The following is a 14279-nucleotide window of genomic DNA, read 5'->3' as shown; positions in this document are numbered from 1 at the left end:
GGAATATACGTCGAATCTCTTCGTTATATAAATTTGAAGTTCTAGTTTTCTTTAAAAAAATTGGGATATTATATTTTAACTATGTTATTTATTATTCTTTAGTAGCGGTTAAAGTCGCTCCATTTTTTAATTTGAACTTGTTGTTTTTTGAAATTGAACTTCTTGATTTATTATTGAGAATGGTGAGATATCCGCTTGAAAGTCGCTCCATTTACTATTTGTGAGCCGCTATATTTTTTATTTAGAAACAGTGAAATATCCGCTTGAACAACTCCTTTTCTTTTTAAATTGAACTTCTAGGTTTATTATTTAGTAACAGGGAAAATATTTAGCTTTTTATTAAAGATATCAAACCATTTTGTTATTTTCATTTGAACTTCTAATTTTTTTAAACATAGAAAATACTTTTTTTATAAATTCTAACTACTCTCTAGTAATTGAACAACTCTATTTACTTAATTCAAAGTTATTGGTTTTGTAATACACATAAAACTTTTATGTTACTCAAATTTGAACTTCTAAGTTTTTATAGAAACGAGGAACCTTTTTTTGTAATTCTGAATTGTTCCTTCTTTCTAATTTGTACTTCTTTTGGGGTTTTTTGAATGGCATATTTTTTTTGATTTTGTGTATGTGTTCAAAAAACAAGTTTTTTTTACATGTGTTTCTGGGAGGTCAATACAAAGACATTTTTTTACATATTTTTCAGTGATCTCTGTTTTTCTTCAATACATAGAATTGAACTAATGCACCTAGTTAGGTTGAACTAAACTAAAGTGATGGCAGCAGGGCTCGTCACAGGTGAGCGGGATGGCAGCAGGAGGAGGCGCACTGCGCCGAGTGGCTGGACGGCACTGCGCAGGGGAGGCACTCGGGAGAGGGGAGATGATGGGCTGTGGCGTTGGCCGGAGGGCGCTGGTCGCGTGGCATAGCTGGAGGAGGAAGCCATGATTGTGGCCTCCCTCCATGCTCCTCGTCCCGAGGCCCTCCATGGGTTGCTCACCGTGGCCAGACGGTCGAAGCGGGAGCTGAGTCGGAGGAAGAGGTTGGGGACGACGGCGACAGTGCCGGTGGCAGTGGCAGTGGATCCGGGAGCTGGCGTCGTGGGTCGGGGGTCGTCGTGAGAGCAGGGTAGGTAGCCGGGATACTGCAGGAGGCCGGCAGAGGGGCCGCGAGAGGAGACCAGTAGAGAGGCCGTGGGAGGTGGAGGCGCGTCGACACTGAGATCCCCGGCGGCGGGCGGGGGAGGGGGGTCGCCGCCGCGGCTGAAGCAGGGGTGGACGAGGACGCAACCGCGGTTGAAGCAGGAGAAGGACGGCGCGGTGCGCGGGGAAGGCGGGGTGGGGCGGCGGCGGTGCGCGAGGAAGGCGGGGTGGGGCAGCGGCGGCACGCCGGGAAGGCGAGGTGGGGCGGCTGATGTTGGGGAACGTAGCAATAATTCAAAATTTTCCTACGTGTCACCAAGATCAATCTATGGAGTCATCTAGCAACGAGGGAGGAGTGGATCTACATACCCTTGTAGATCGCGCACGGAAGCGTTCAAGAGAACGGGGTTGATGGAGTCGTACTCGTCGTGATCCAAATCATTGATGATCCTAGCGCCAAACGGACGGCACCTCCACGTTCAACACACGTACGGAGCAGCGACGTCTCCTCCTTCTTGATCCAGCAAGGGGGGAGGAGAGGTTTATGGAGATCCAGGAGCACGACGGCGTGGTGGTGGAAGTAGCGGGATTCCAACAGGGCTTCGCCAAGCGCTGCGGGAGAAGGGAGATGTGTCATGGGAGGGAGAGGGAGGTGCCAGGGCTTAGGTTGGGCTGCCCTCCCTTCCCCCCACTATATATAGGGCCAAGGGAGAGTGGGGAGGCGCAGCCTTGGCCCTTCCTCCAAGGAAGGGTGCGGCCAGGGAGGAGTCCCACCTCCCCAAGGCACCTAGGAGGTGCCTTCCCCCTTTAGGACTCTTCCTTTCCCTCATCTCTTGGCGCATGGGCCTCTTGGGGCTGGTGTCCTTGGCCCATATAGGCCAAGGCGCACCCCCTACAGCCCATGTGGCCCCCCGGGGCAGGTGGCCCCACCCGGTGGACCCCCGGGACCCTTTCGGTGGTCCCGGTACAATACCGGTGACCCCGAAACTTGTCCCGATGGCCGAAATAGCACTTCCTATATATAATTCTTTACCTCCGGACCATTCCGGAACTCCTCATGACGTCCGGGATCTCATCCGGGACTCCGAACAACTTTCGGGTTACCGCATACTAATATCTCTATAACCCTAGCGTCACCAAACCTTAAGTGTGTAGACCCTACGGGTTCGGGAGACATGCAGACATGACCGAGATGACTCTCCGGTCAATAACCAACAGCGGGATCTGGATACCCATGTTGGCTCCCACATGTTCCACGATGATCTCATCGGATGAACCACGATGTCAAGGACTTAATCAATCCCGTTTACAATTCCCTTTGTCTAGCGGTACGATACTTGCCCGAGATTCGATCGTCGGTATCCCGATACCTTGTTCAATCTCGTTATCGGCAAGTCTCTTTACTCGTTTCGTAACACATCATCCCGTGATCAACTCCTTGATCACATTGTGCACATTATGATGATGTCCTACCGAGTGGCCCCAGAGATACCTCTCCGCTTACACGGAGTGACAAATCCCAGTCTCGATTCGTGCCAACCCAATAGACACTTTCAGAGATACCTGTAGTGTACCTTTATAGCCACCCAGTTACGTTGTGACGTTTGGCATACCCAAAGCACTCCTACGGTATCCGGGAGTTGCACAATCTCATGGTCTAAGGAAATGATACTTGACATTAGAAAAGCTTTAGCATACGAACTACATGATCTTGTGCTAGGCTTAGGATTGGGTCTTGTCCATCACATCATTCTCCTAATGATGTGATCCCGTTATCAATGACATCCAATGTCCATGGTCAGGAAACCGTAACCATCTATTGATCAATGAGCTAGTCAACTAGAGGCTTACTAGGGACATGGTGTTGTCTATGTATCCACACATGTATCTGAGTTTCCTATCAATACAATTCTAGCATTGATAATAAACGGTTATCATGAACAAGGAAATATGATAATAACTAATTTATTATTGCCTCTAGGGCATATTTCCAACAGCTGACTCACGTCAGGATGGCCGGGTGTGGCGGAGGAATCTCGCCGGTATGGCCGTGTGGGGCGGCTGGATCGGGGGAGGTTGAGGGGAACGTGGGGAGGGAGGGAGGTTGCGGGAGAGAGGATAGGATTTCATTTCTTTTGTTTTCTCGGGAGTTCGGGAACATCCAATCGTGCGTATATAGGGCAGACCGTGATCCGAATAACTATTCTGATTCTGGGATCAAAATAGTGCTACTCTATATATAGAGCTGGGCTATTCTGTTACCCGTAACAGAATATTATTCTGTTACGCTTACGCTCAGCTCTATATAAGAGCGATCCGACTAATCTGAAACTAACAGGAAAAATGTGTCCATCTCCCCAACCCGATCCCCCACCATCGCCATGACCACCTACTCTAGCGCGCCTCCGCCGGCCCCCTCCCCCAGCGCGCCGCAGCCGGCCCCTTCCCCCAGCGCGTCTCCGCCGGCCCCTTCCCAGTGCGCCGCAACCGGCCCCCTTCCCCAGCGCGCCTCTACCGCCCCCTACTCCAACGCGCCACCGCCGGCCCCCTACTCCAACGCGCCGCTGCCGTAAACCTGCCAGGTGCGCCGCCGCCCCCTGCCCCAGCACGCCACCACAACGACCTCCCTTTCCCAGTGCGCCGCCGCAGGCCCCCTGGCCCAGCGCACCACCACCACGACCTCCCTCCCCCAGTGCGGTGCGGCCTAGCCCCTGCCTCCGAGCGTCGCCGGTCTTCGCGCACAACTATCCCACTGCTGCCACACACACCAACTCTATACTGAGGCTAGCACGGTGGTCGATCACCGAGGGATGGCCGGTCCTTGCCATCGGCGGCCGCACTCCCGATGTGTCATGAGCGATTGCGCCCATAGAGGCTTGCTCCCATCATCCTCCTCCTCCCAGAGTACGATGTCAATGGCGACAACATCCAGTAGGTCCTCTTGTGCCTCTACTCGCCCCGCTTTCACCACCGGCCAGTCGTGCAAAGCCATGTAAAAAAGTTCAGGTAAAATGTGGATCCCTGCACAAAGTTTAGGTTAGTTCAGTACAAAAAGTTGAAGTAATTTCTGCAATGTTTAAGTTGAGTGAAAAATTCAAGCTCAGTTCGGTCAAAAAAATAAGTCAAAAGTTGCATGAAGCTCATTCTGCTTGCGCTGGTGCGCTCCTGCTGTTTGTTGCTGCAGCAGGGTGATGTGAGTGTGAGAGAGAGATAGAAAAATGGAATGATCTTCCACATTGACTAACTCGTGGCACACTCGGTTCAATTTCTTGATTTAGTCCAATTCAATTCCTAATTTTGTTTCAGTTCAACGACTGCTATCTCTCTTAGTTTTGATGTTTAATTACAAAGTCTATGTACATTAACAACAAACAAGTTCAAGTATATCAATAAATGGTAGTTTGGGTATAGAGAATTTGATGCTTGTTGGGTGTATACAGGAGTATAAATGGATTTTCTTCTTGTTGAACTAAGTTGAACATGTCATTATGCGTCACGGCTGGGGGTGGGAGGCATGCGGCGGCCGGAGGTGGGAGGCCGTTCAACTTTGCGTCTTTCGCTCGGCCAGCGCTCGACGAGGAGCACCCCGGTCTCGCTCGTGTGTGGGTTTTGGAGTATATTCTACCGATGTGTTCTGCTCTCCTCTATTTTCAACTAAATCGTGCTGCCATGTGTGGATTTCCCCTCTAACTCCACAACAAGTTGAATCCTGCAAATTCTACTGGTAAGTGCAAGATTCAGTATTGTCCATTTTGATTTTATATAAAGAAGGCCAATCATTCTTGTTGCTTCACATATACTAGTATACGGGAGTACTAAAATCCATCCACGAAACAATCAAGCAACCATGGATATCAGCCCACCACTGTGTTGCGGATGTGATCTTTGTGCGCTTTTGAGTATTGTAAAACAATTGTATGCTTCTGGTTGCTTCTTGCTGCCACTGCCGAATTGTGTAGGTGCAAAAAGTTTCATATCGCAAGTTCAAAGAGGGTTGTATGCAAGTTTAGAAGTTTGTTTGGAGCATCTTTAGGTGTTTGTTGTAATGTAGAAAAGAGTTTTTAATACCGAAAACAAACCTAGTGAAAAAAATGTCCAGGCGACCATCATGCCTGCCTCCTGACCACCGCCATCAGGTCGCGGCCTCTTCCGCCGTCAGGTCGCAGCCTCTTTCGCCGTCAGATCGCATCCTCTTCCTTCTGCAGGTCGCCGCCTCCTGCTGCTGCAGGCCATGCCCCATCCCCCATTCTCGCATGGTCGCCAACGAGGTATCCTACTACAACCGTGGTCACCGCCCAGAACTCTTTCCGGTTAATTTTGATCTACTTTTGCACATTTGTTCTTTATCTCACGAATTTTGTTATGTAGGAGGTGAACAATTGTTGATCCTGAAGTTTCATCGCATGATTTTTTGTCTCTGAAGTTTGCACCAATTCTTGATCCTGAAGCATCAATGCTTGAGCACTGATTTTTGTGTGTTAGGTGGGTGTACAGTGCGTTGGGCATGTGTTTTTATTTTATGTTCTGAGCAAAAAATCAACCACACACTATGTCATGAAAAGTTCATGTACACCTATTGAGGTGGTTCTAAAATTAAAACTTTTAAAGTTAAAAAATAGGAAATCAGTTATTTGGGTGTGGAGGTTCTTTTGTCCTTGAACTATATAAGAGTTCAACTTTTGCTTGCTTTTCAGTTCAAATTTTGCGTTCTTTTCAGTACATCAACTTTAATGTGCAGAACATCAAGGAAATCTTGAAAAATTATATGTGCACTCTATGTATTTTCTTATGCTTACAAGAATTCTGCACTCATACTGTTATGCATCAGTTCAAGTCGCTTGTGGAGTTTTATATATATGCAATTGGATTAGAGCACCATGCTCTCAACTAAAAGTTTGAAAAACCATTGCTTTCAGTTCTGGTAACATATATTTTTGTTTCAATTTTGCTAATTCTTTCTCCAATGGCCCTTATATATTATCTTTCATATGTCTTACTATATGAAAAAATGTTGCCTTCACCAAGCAATCTTGCTCAGTTTTCTGGTTAAAAAACAGACAACATGGATTACTACCATGGGAATTCAAAGAAATGTCATCTATAAAAACAGTACAATTTGTGAGCCTCTTGCTGACTAATGATGAGTTACTAGATAAACTAAGAATCATCGTTTGTGGGATCGTGGCCGGAACACGAAGCTCAAGTTGTGGTACAGTATGTCAGAAAATTTTAGTTCACCTTCGTAGGATTTTTCACTTCAACTTATCAAAAGCAAAAAAAATCAAATGTGTTTCATAGGAATTGCTATATATGTGTACGCCTTTGTAGGCTTTTTCGGTTCAAGTTTTGCTAGCAAAAATAGATTTGTGGCAGTTCAACATAGTTTGTTTTCAGAAAAGCTCCTTGGTATTTCTTCGGCTGCAACATGTACATGCATCCCTACAAAAAAATGGTGAGCATGCCGCTAGTTGCACGCTGCTGCCCCCATCCTCTGCATTTTTCTTCTTGGAGCCAAGATGTTGTTGCTAATACGTTTGGATTTGATAAATAAGAAAGAGAATAAAAGGGATGGTGAAGAGAGAGCAAGTAGAGGAGAAAAATTGTGGGAGCGAGGCTTCTTGAAACATTGCATCCGAGTTGATTCTGGCTGCCTCACGAGTTTACAACTAACTTATTTTTGTGTGGTTCGTGCAGTCCTATAGGTGTTTGTGTTCATGCCTACAAGTGATTTGTTGTGAAGTTAGACAAGATGAAGCTAGGACAAGGCCGAATCGTGTGGCAGAACCGCCTCCTTCTAGTGTGTCGCCTCCTCGTTCCAGCATGCCGGCACCGCCGCAACCCTCCACCGTCAATGTCGCACGTGTGTCGTCCTCAGTCCAACTCCATGGCATTAGGGTGGTCGAGTTCGTCATGAGTAGCAGTCCATGGCTGTCGGGTTCAACTTTCCTCATCGCTAGGCTTGCACTCTTCTCCTATGAGCTCTCTCACTTCTGTTGTTCATTTTTACTGCTGCTTCAATTTCCATATGATGCAAAATGTTGTTGATGAACATTACTGGTTCATATTTTATATGGTCGTTTGGTGCATAGGAAACAGTGTGTGTACACTACATTTTGGGATTCGATTTTGGAAGGTTCACACATCGAGATTCGTCGGACACAATTTTGTAAGGTTCTAAAATTCCTAGAGCATCAGTCCAACGACGTATGGGGGTATATTGTGTTCCTCCTGTGATTTTTTGTATGCTTGTATGTACAAAAAATGGTAGAGTTACTGCTTTGATGTGTCGTGGTGCAAATGTTGTTGATGTTCAAAGTTTGTGCAGACAAAGACTTCAAAAACTCGTGTCGCCAATGGAATGAATTACTAGAAGTTCAAATTTGCTAATATCTACAGTACTGGTAGTTCATTTTGCTACTAATCCCGTCTGTCTATAGTTCATTTTGCTAATAAATATTCTTCTACATGTCTTTACGTCGGCCGTAGAACATGTATTCCTTTTGGAATTTAAGTCAATGTATTTCATCTCTTTTGATCGGATTAATGCTTGATTTTGGTGATGGCAATTTTTATCTCTGATATCCTCAAATGAGCCAGTAACTTAGAATTTTTTTGCTAGCTTTGGAATTGTAAAAACACAACAAGTTCACAATTTAAAAAGTTGTAAGTTCAACACGACATCCTAGATAAGTTTGAGAAAAAAGCTCAAAAAAAGAAACCCCACTGAAATTCAAATGGTAAAAGTTCAAGTCGTAAAATGAGAGAAGTCCAGAACATTGTTGAAAAAAATGTTAGTTAAAAAAACACACAAACATTTTCTTTAAAAAATGGTCATTCGGTTCAATGATATAAACCATGTAAGCTTGGGGACGATAACACTTTGAACCGTTGAAAAGTTACGAGGAAAACCATAGAGAAAAAACAGAGTAAGTCTAGTATGTAAAAACATGCTCAGTACAAATCCATGCGGACATCCGTTCAAGTACTCTTTTTTGGAACCATTCAAAACTACTGTCAAAAATACCCCAGTACAAACACATACATACATCAGTACAAGTACTCTATTTTTTAGACAGGAAAAACAACATGATGGTTTTCACCTTATTCAAAATTACTCTTAAACGGTTGTGAAGTAGAGAAAACGTTCAACATGAGTAAGTTTTGCATTTTCGATAGCTATCCAACGGTATATTATTTGCCCCATTTCGACAAACTTTAAAAAAATCACGTTCAAAATCAAATTTGATCATATTCGAATTCGTTTTTAAATTGTAAGGAATTAGAAAAACATTTCTATACTAAAAAGTTGCGCATTTTCCATAGCTTTCCAACGCCGTATCATTTGCATCAATCTGACAAACCGTTTGCAAAAAACCGCGAAAATATGTTTCGCCCAGAATTTCACCATTTTCCAAATTACTTTTAAATCGTATAGAATTAGAAAAAAATAATAGATATATGGAAGATGCGGATTTTCACCAGCTTTACAACGCCATCTTATTTGCTCAATTCTGACAAACCGTTTGAAAATTAAGTCCAAAATACGACGTGTTTTCGGTTTTGAAAAAACAGGTTTTTCGAAACTGCTCTTAAATCATAATGATTTTGCAAAAAACATTCTATGTATTTGTAATGTAGATGTCAAGAGATTTTCAACGATATATTACACGCCCCATTCCGACAAAAGACAATTAGTTCGACAAGATGAAAATCATCAGTACGATCGCTTGAAATCATCAGTTCAAATAGGGTAACAGAATAATATTCTGTTATGCATAACAGAATAGCCCAGATGAATGTATATATATATATATATATATATAATTTCACGATGGGGTATTCTATCAGGTGAGCCTTGATGATTCAGAAGTGGCCATTATCGCCGACTACCCCCGCCTTTACCCATTCTGCATTGTGAGTATCCAGAGGCTTCCTAAGAAGAGATCCTCGTTTGTATCATTTCCTGTAGTACTAATCCGGATTTCATGAGGATCGGCGTTCCAAGGACCGCAACTCTTCGAGGACGACCCTCGCACAAGGCCGTCGTTCAAAACGAAAAGGAGCCGGGAGTACTGCGAATGCTTCACAGTCTTCCAAGAGGTATTTGTACTTAATGCATGCCTAGGCATGAGTCTGGATTGTTTAAGGGTTTCACCTTCTTTTAGGAGGAGTCCACGGCAAACGGTGGGAAAGCGCCCAATTAGCCAAATGCCCACTAATCCGGTGCCGAACTCGCCAATTAGGACGCGAGCAAATGCCGCGCCCGTTCCACCTCCTCAAGAAGATTTAGATGACGTGTCACAAATTCCGAAGTGGAGAGAGTGATGAATCACCGTCGCTTGAAGGAAGCCATGTGTACGCCGGCCTTGTCTGAACAAGAATTCACCGCACTAAATTCGATGAATGCCTATATCCGGGCCGCTCGAGACGGCCTTGCCGGAATTATTCAGCTGTTCTCAAAGAAAATGCATGTGCCCGTAGCCCCCAAGACTTGAAGCAGTTGGCCCAACTGATTGAAGGATTGTTATATCGCCAGGTACTCACGGAGAATAATAACACATTGTCCAAGGAGCTTGAAGGGTGTCGGACCAACCTAACAGCCGTCAGGGCCAAACTGGAGATTTTGAAGAATTCCAGAAAGACATCTGATGGTAAGCACAACAGTGTCCAGGAAATACGATTTTGTGCCAACAATGATTTTAAAATATGCATTGTTTTGTTTTCAGCGGCAGGATCGACAGAGCAGTTGGAAGAAAGGCTAAAAGCTGCTCAAGCAGACAAAGAGAATGCCGAAGGGCAAGAAGCCACTGGTCAACATATAATAACGCGGACCAGGGATGAGAAGAACAAGCTGTAAGATGCCAACATCAAGCAGGTCGAGGATCTGAAGGACATACGAGCCCAACTGGAGGATGCCTTGAAAGAGAACAGAAAGCTAAAAGGCGGCATATTCAGTATGCTTTATATCCTTATTTCCATACAGTCCCCTAATGGGAATTTTAACCAGTTTATTTCTATATGTGTGCTGACTAGGCGGCCTGAAGGAGAGGTGTCCTGATTTCAATGTGATCTGCTACAAGAGCTGTCCAAAGTGCATCAGCGAGCCCGGAAGGCAATGAGGAACATTGCTAAAGCTTTATGGCCGGCCGATTCTCCCCCAGGAAGTATGGAGGAACTCGTGAATTTATTCAAGGGAGCTCGCCGCCGCTTTGGACTATGGAAGATATCAGCATGGCGAGAGGGCGCACGAGAAGCATGGGCCATGGTGAAAACACGGTACACCGGACTTGATCCGAATCATATGGCCCGGGTCGGGCCTCGGGTACCAAATGGACAGGAAATTCCTGTTAGCTTAGTATATGACCAAGTAAAGATAGCCGCCAAGTTTTCGCAACAGGATTATAAGCTAGACAACTTATTGGATGGTCTAGAGGAGGAAGTATTCGAGTCCAAGTAATAATGTACTTTTATCGACAAACGTATCTCCAGCCGAATTATAAAACGATTGTCATGGCAGACCTTCCACTTTAACCTCTGAAATCCAAAGTTTGGAGTGTTTCCGAACACTGTACTGGTGGTAAACACCGATGTATGTACGGAAAACAGGCAATCCGGTCATAGTTGCTTGAACAGACAAGTTGTATTCGAGGAGTTATGTTATATTACATTTGATCGTAATAAACATCTTCCAGAGAGAATAGTTCCGTTAAGAGTTCCTTTCCCCGGGCCAGCATGCATTGTTGTGCACGCCTGAGTTGTGATGCTAAAAATCACAGTACGTTATATTTTGGGGGCTTGCAGTGCAACGAGTGCAGTTCGTCTTTTGTTCGCCGACCTATTATTCCCTTAAGAACATTAGCTTTCGGCTTCACTCGTATGAGGTACCCGTCCGGATAACCCGGCTGTAACAATCGCAGAGGTGCTCCCTTTATGCCCTAGACGAACAAACGGGAACATAGGGCATAAGCACATGAGCCAGGTAACCCAGCTTGGCAAAAACTTAAGTCATAAAGGTGCATATAATGGCTAAGAAGAGACATATATGAGAATACGACACATTATATGGTGAGCTTGATGCTCGAAAAATAATCATAAGCTTCTGTGACAAGAAGCCCCAGGTATTGGGGGGTATGTACATTTAAGTATGTATACCCCTTAAGTGTGCGGTTTATTCAAACATGGGCTAGAAATCGTATAAAAACGAAAAGAAGAAGGAGAAAGAAAGGGAAAAAGGTAACGAACTGTGAGTCCGGACTTAGGCGTAGAATCGTCGGAGTCTGGTAGCATTCCAAGGGTTCGGCTCTAAGCGATTCTCCGATGCATTACGAAGGTGATAGGCTCCTCCAGTGAGAACTTCATCCATAATGAAGGGACTCTCCCATTTGGGCTTGAGCTTGTCCTTTTTCTTCTCTGTTAGGCGTAGAACGAGTTCACCGACATTGTAAGTCTTGGCCCGCACTTCTCTGCTGTGGTATCTTCGAGCTTGTTGTTGGTACAATGTTGAACAAGCTTTTGTGACATCACGCTCCTCCTCCAGGTCGTCTAAGTCATCTTGCCGATCGATCTCGGCCTCTTTCTCCTCGTACATGCATACTCGAGGTGAGTCGTGAATAAGATCGCAGGGCAAGACAGCCTATGCGCTGTACACCATAAAGAACGGTGTGTATCCGTTCGTGCGATTGGGCGTGGTCCACAGCCCCCAGAGTACGGAGTCGAGCTCCTCAACCAAGTGTTTATCTGACTCCCTTAAGGACCGCACTAGTCTGGGTTCAATGCCGCTCATTATCAGCCCATTAGCCCGTTCGACTTGACCGTTTGTTTGAGGGTGATAGACCGAGGCATAATCGATCTTGATGCACAGATTAGCGCACCAAGTTTTTACTTCGTTGGCTGTGAAGTTAGAGCCGTTATCGGTGATGATGCTATGTGGGACACCATAACGGTGTACGACACTGGATATGAAGTCTATCACTGGTCCGGCTTCAGCCATTTTAATTGTTTGGCCTCTATCCACTTGGTGAATTTATCTACCATGACCAACAAATGTTTTTTCTTATGGCTTACCCCTTTAAGGGGTCCGACCATATCAAGCCCCCAGACCGCAAAAGGACAAGTAATGGGGATTTTTTGTAGGGCAGTAGGTGGCATATGGCTTTGATTAGCGAAAAGCTGGCATCCTACACACCGCTGGATGAGGTCTTGCGCATCTGCTCGGGCCGTAGGCCAGAAAAAGCCAGTTCAGAAGGCCTTACTTACAAGGGCCCGAGCTGTAGCATGATGACCGCCAAGACCAGCATGGATTTCGGCCAAGAGCTGTCGTCCCTCTTCTTCAGAGATACATCTTTGAAGGACTCCGATAGTACTTTTCTTGTAGAGTTCTCCTTCATGAACCTTGTAGGCTTTCGAACGACGAACAATGCATTGAGCCTCATTTTGGTCTTCGGGGAGCTCTCGCCTATTAAGGTGGGCTAGGAAGGTTTTGGTCTATGGGGATATTACTGCCATGATTACATGGGCCGATGGTGTTATTTCGATGGCCAAGCCCCGATGATATCGGAAATGTGTTTGGAATCAGGGGGTATGACCGGATCCGGACTGGTATTGCTGCTCTCGTCGGTGGCTTGAAGAGCCTTTCCACAAAGGTATTGGACGGTACGGGGTCGCGTTTGGAGCCCATGCGAGCAAGGGTGTCAACTGCTTGATTACTCTCTCGGGCCACGTGATGAAACTCGAGTCCCTCGAACCGAGCTGATATTTTAAGTACGGCGTTGCGGTAAGCCGCCATCTTCGGATCTTTGGCATAAACTTCTCTATTTATTTGGATATTGCGAGGTTTGAATCCCCGCACACCTCCACATGTTGTATGCCCATAGAGACGACCATCCGAAGACCATGCAACAAGGCCTCATATTCGGCCGTGTTATTAGAGTCTGTATACATTATTTGGAGCACATAGTGGACTGTGTCTCCTGTGGGGGATGTCAGGACGACGCCAGCCCCAAGTCTAGCTAGCATTTTAGAGCCGTCGAAGTGCATCACCCAGTTGGAATATGTGTTGTACTCTTTAGCGAGTTTGGCCTCTGTCCATTTGGTGATGAAGTCGGCCAACACCTGAGATTTAATGGCTCGACGCGACTTATATGTTATTTAAAACGGTAAGAGCTCAGTAGCCCATTTGGCGATCCGGATGGTGGCGTCCCGGTTGTTTATAATATCATTAAGTGGTACTTCGGAAGCCACCGTGACTGAACATTCTTGAAAGTAGTGTCGCAGCTTCCGGGATGTCATGAAGACCGTGTACGCTATCTTTTGATAGCGCGGGTATCGGGATTTGCATGGTGTGAGGACCGTTGATATGTAGTATACTGGTTTTTGAATTGGGGATTTGTGTCCCTCTTCCTCTCGTTCGACGACGAGGACCACACTCACCACTAGGTGCATTGCAGATATGTTTAGTAGCATGGGCTTGCCGACGTTTGGCGCGGCCAGAATTGGGTTGCTTGCTAATAAAGCTTTGATTTCTTCTAGTCTGTCTGTAGCAGCATCCGTCCACGCGAAGTGGTTGGTGCGTCGAAGCAGACGATATAATGGCAGAGCCATTTCTCCTAATCTGGAGATAAAGCGGCTCAAAGCTGCCACACACCCGGCTAGTTTTTGGACCTGTTTGAGGTCTGTTGGTGTAGCCAACTATAGGATCGAAAGTATGTCTAGAAAGGGGGTGATTAGACTACTTGACCAAATAAAAATATAGCCTTTTCCCAATTTTAAGTCTTGGCAGATTTTAGCAACTTAGCACAAGTCAAGCAATCAACCTACACATGCAAGTCTAAGTGTATAGCAGTGTAATGTAAAACATTTGCATATGAAGGTAAAGGGAGGAGTTTGGAGGGAGCAAACGCAATGTATACATGAAGATTTTTGGCATGGTTCCCATAGGTGGTCTATCGTAGATCCACGTTGATGGAGACTTCAACCCATGAAGGGTAAAGGTTGCACGAGTCCACGGAGGGCTCCACCCATGAAGGGTCCATGAAGAAACCTTGCCTATCCCACCATGGCCATCGCCCATGAAGGACCTGCCTCACTAGGGTAGATCTTCACGAAGTAGGCGATCTCCTTGCCCGTACAAACTCC

At 45.6% G+C, this 14279-nt stretch overlaps 1 long non-coding RNA gene across 1 annotated transcript; it reads left to right on the top strand.

Annotated features, from left to right (window-relative positions):
* The first annotated feature begins 3500 nt into the window (after nt 1-3500).
* On the top strand, nt 3501-7231 carry LOC123085152 (uncharacterized). Its single transcript, XR_006439589.1, has 2 exons — nt 3501-4151; nt 4586-7231. It is a non-coding gene; the product is annotated as an uncharacterized lncRNA (long non-coding RNA).
* Nucleotides 7232-14279: the final 7048 nt, after the last annotated feature.

The sequence above is a fragment of the Triticum aestivum genome, chromosome 4A (genome assembly GCF_018294505.1).
Source record: "Triticum aestivum cultivar Chinese Spring chromosome 4A, IWGSC CS RefSeq v2.1, whole genome shotgun sequence".
Taxonomy (NCBI): Eukaryota; Viridiplantae; Streptophyta; class Magnoliopsida; order Poales; family Poaceae; genus Triticum; species Triticum aestivum.
The sequence above is the reverse complement of the archived record's forward strand: the minus strand, read 5'-3'. Positions and strand labels throughout refer to the sequence as shown.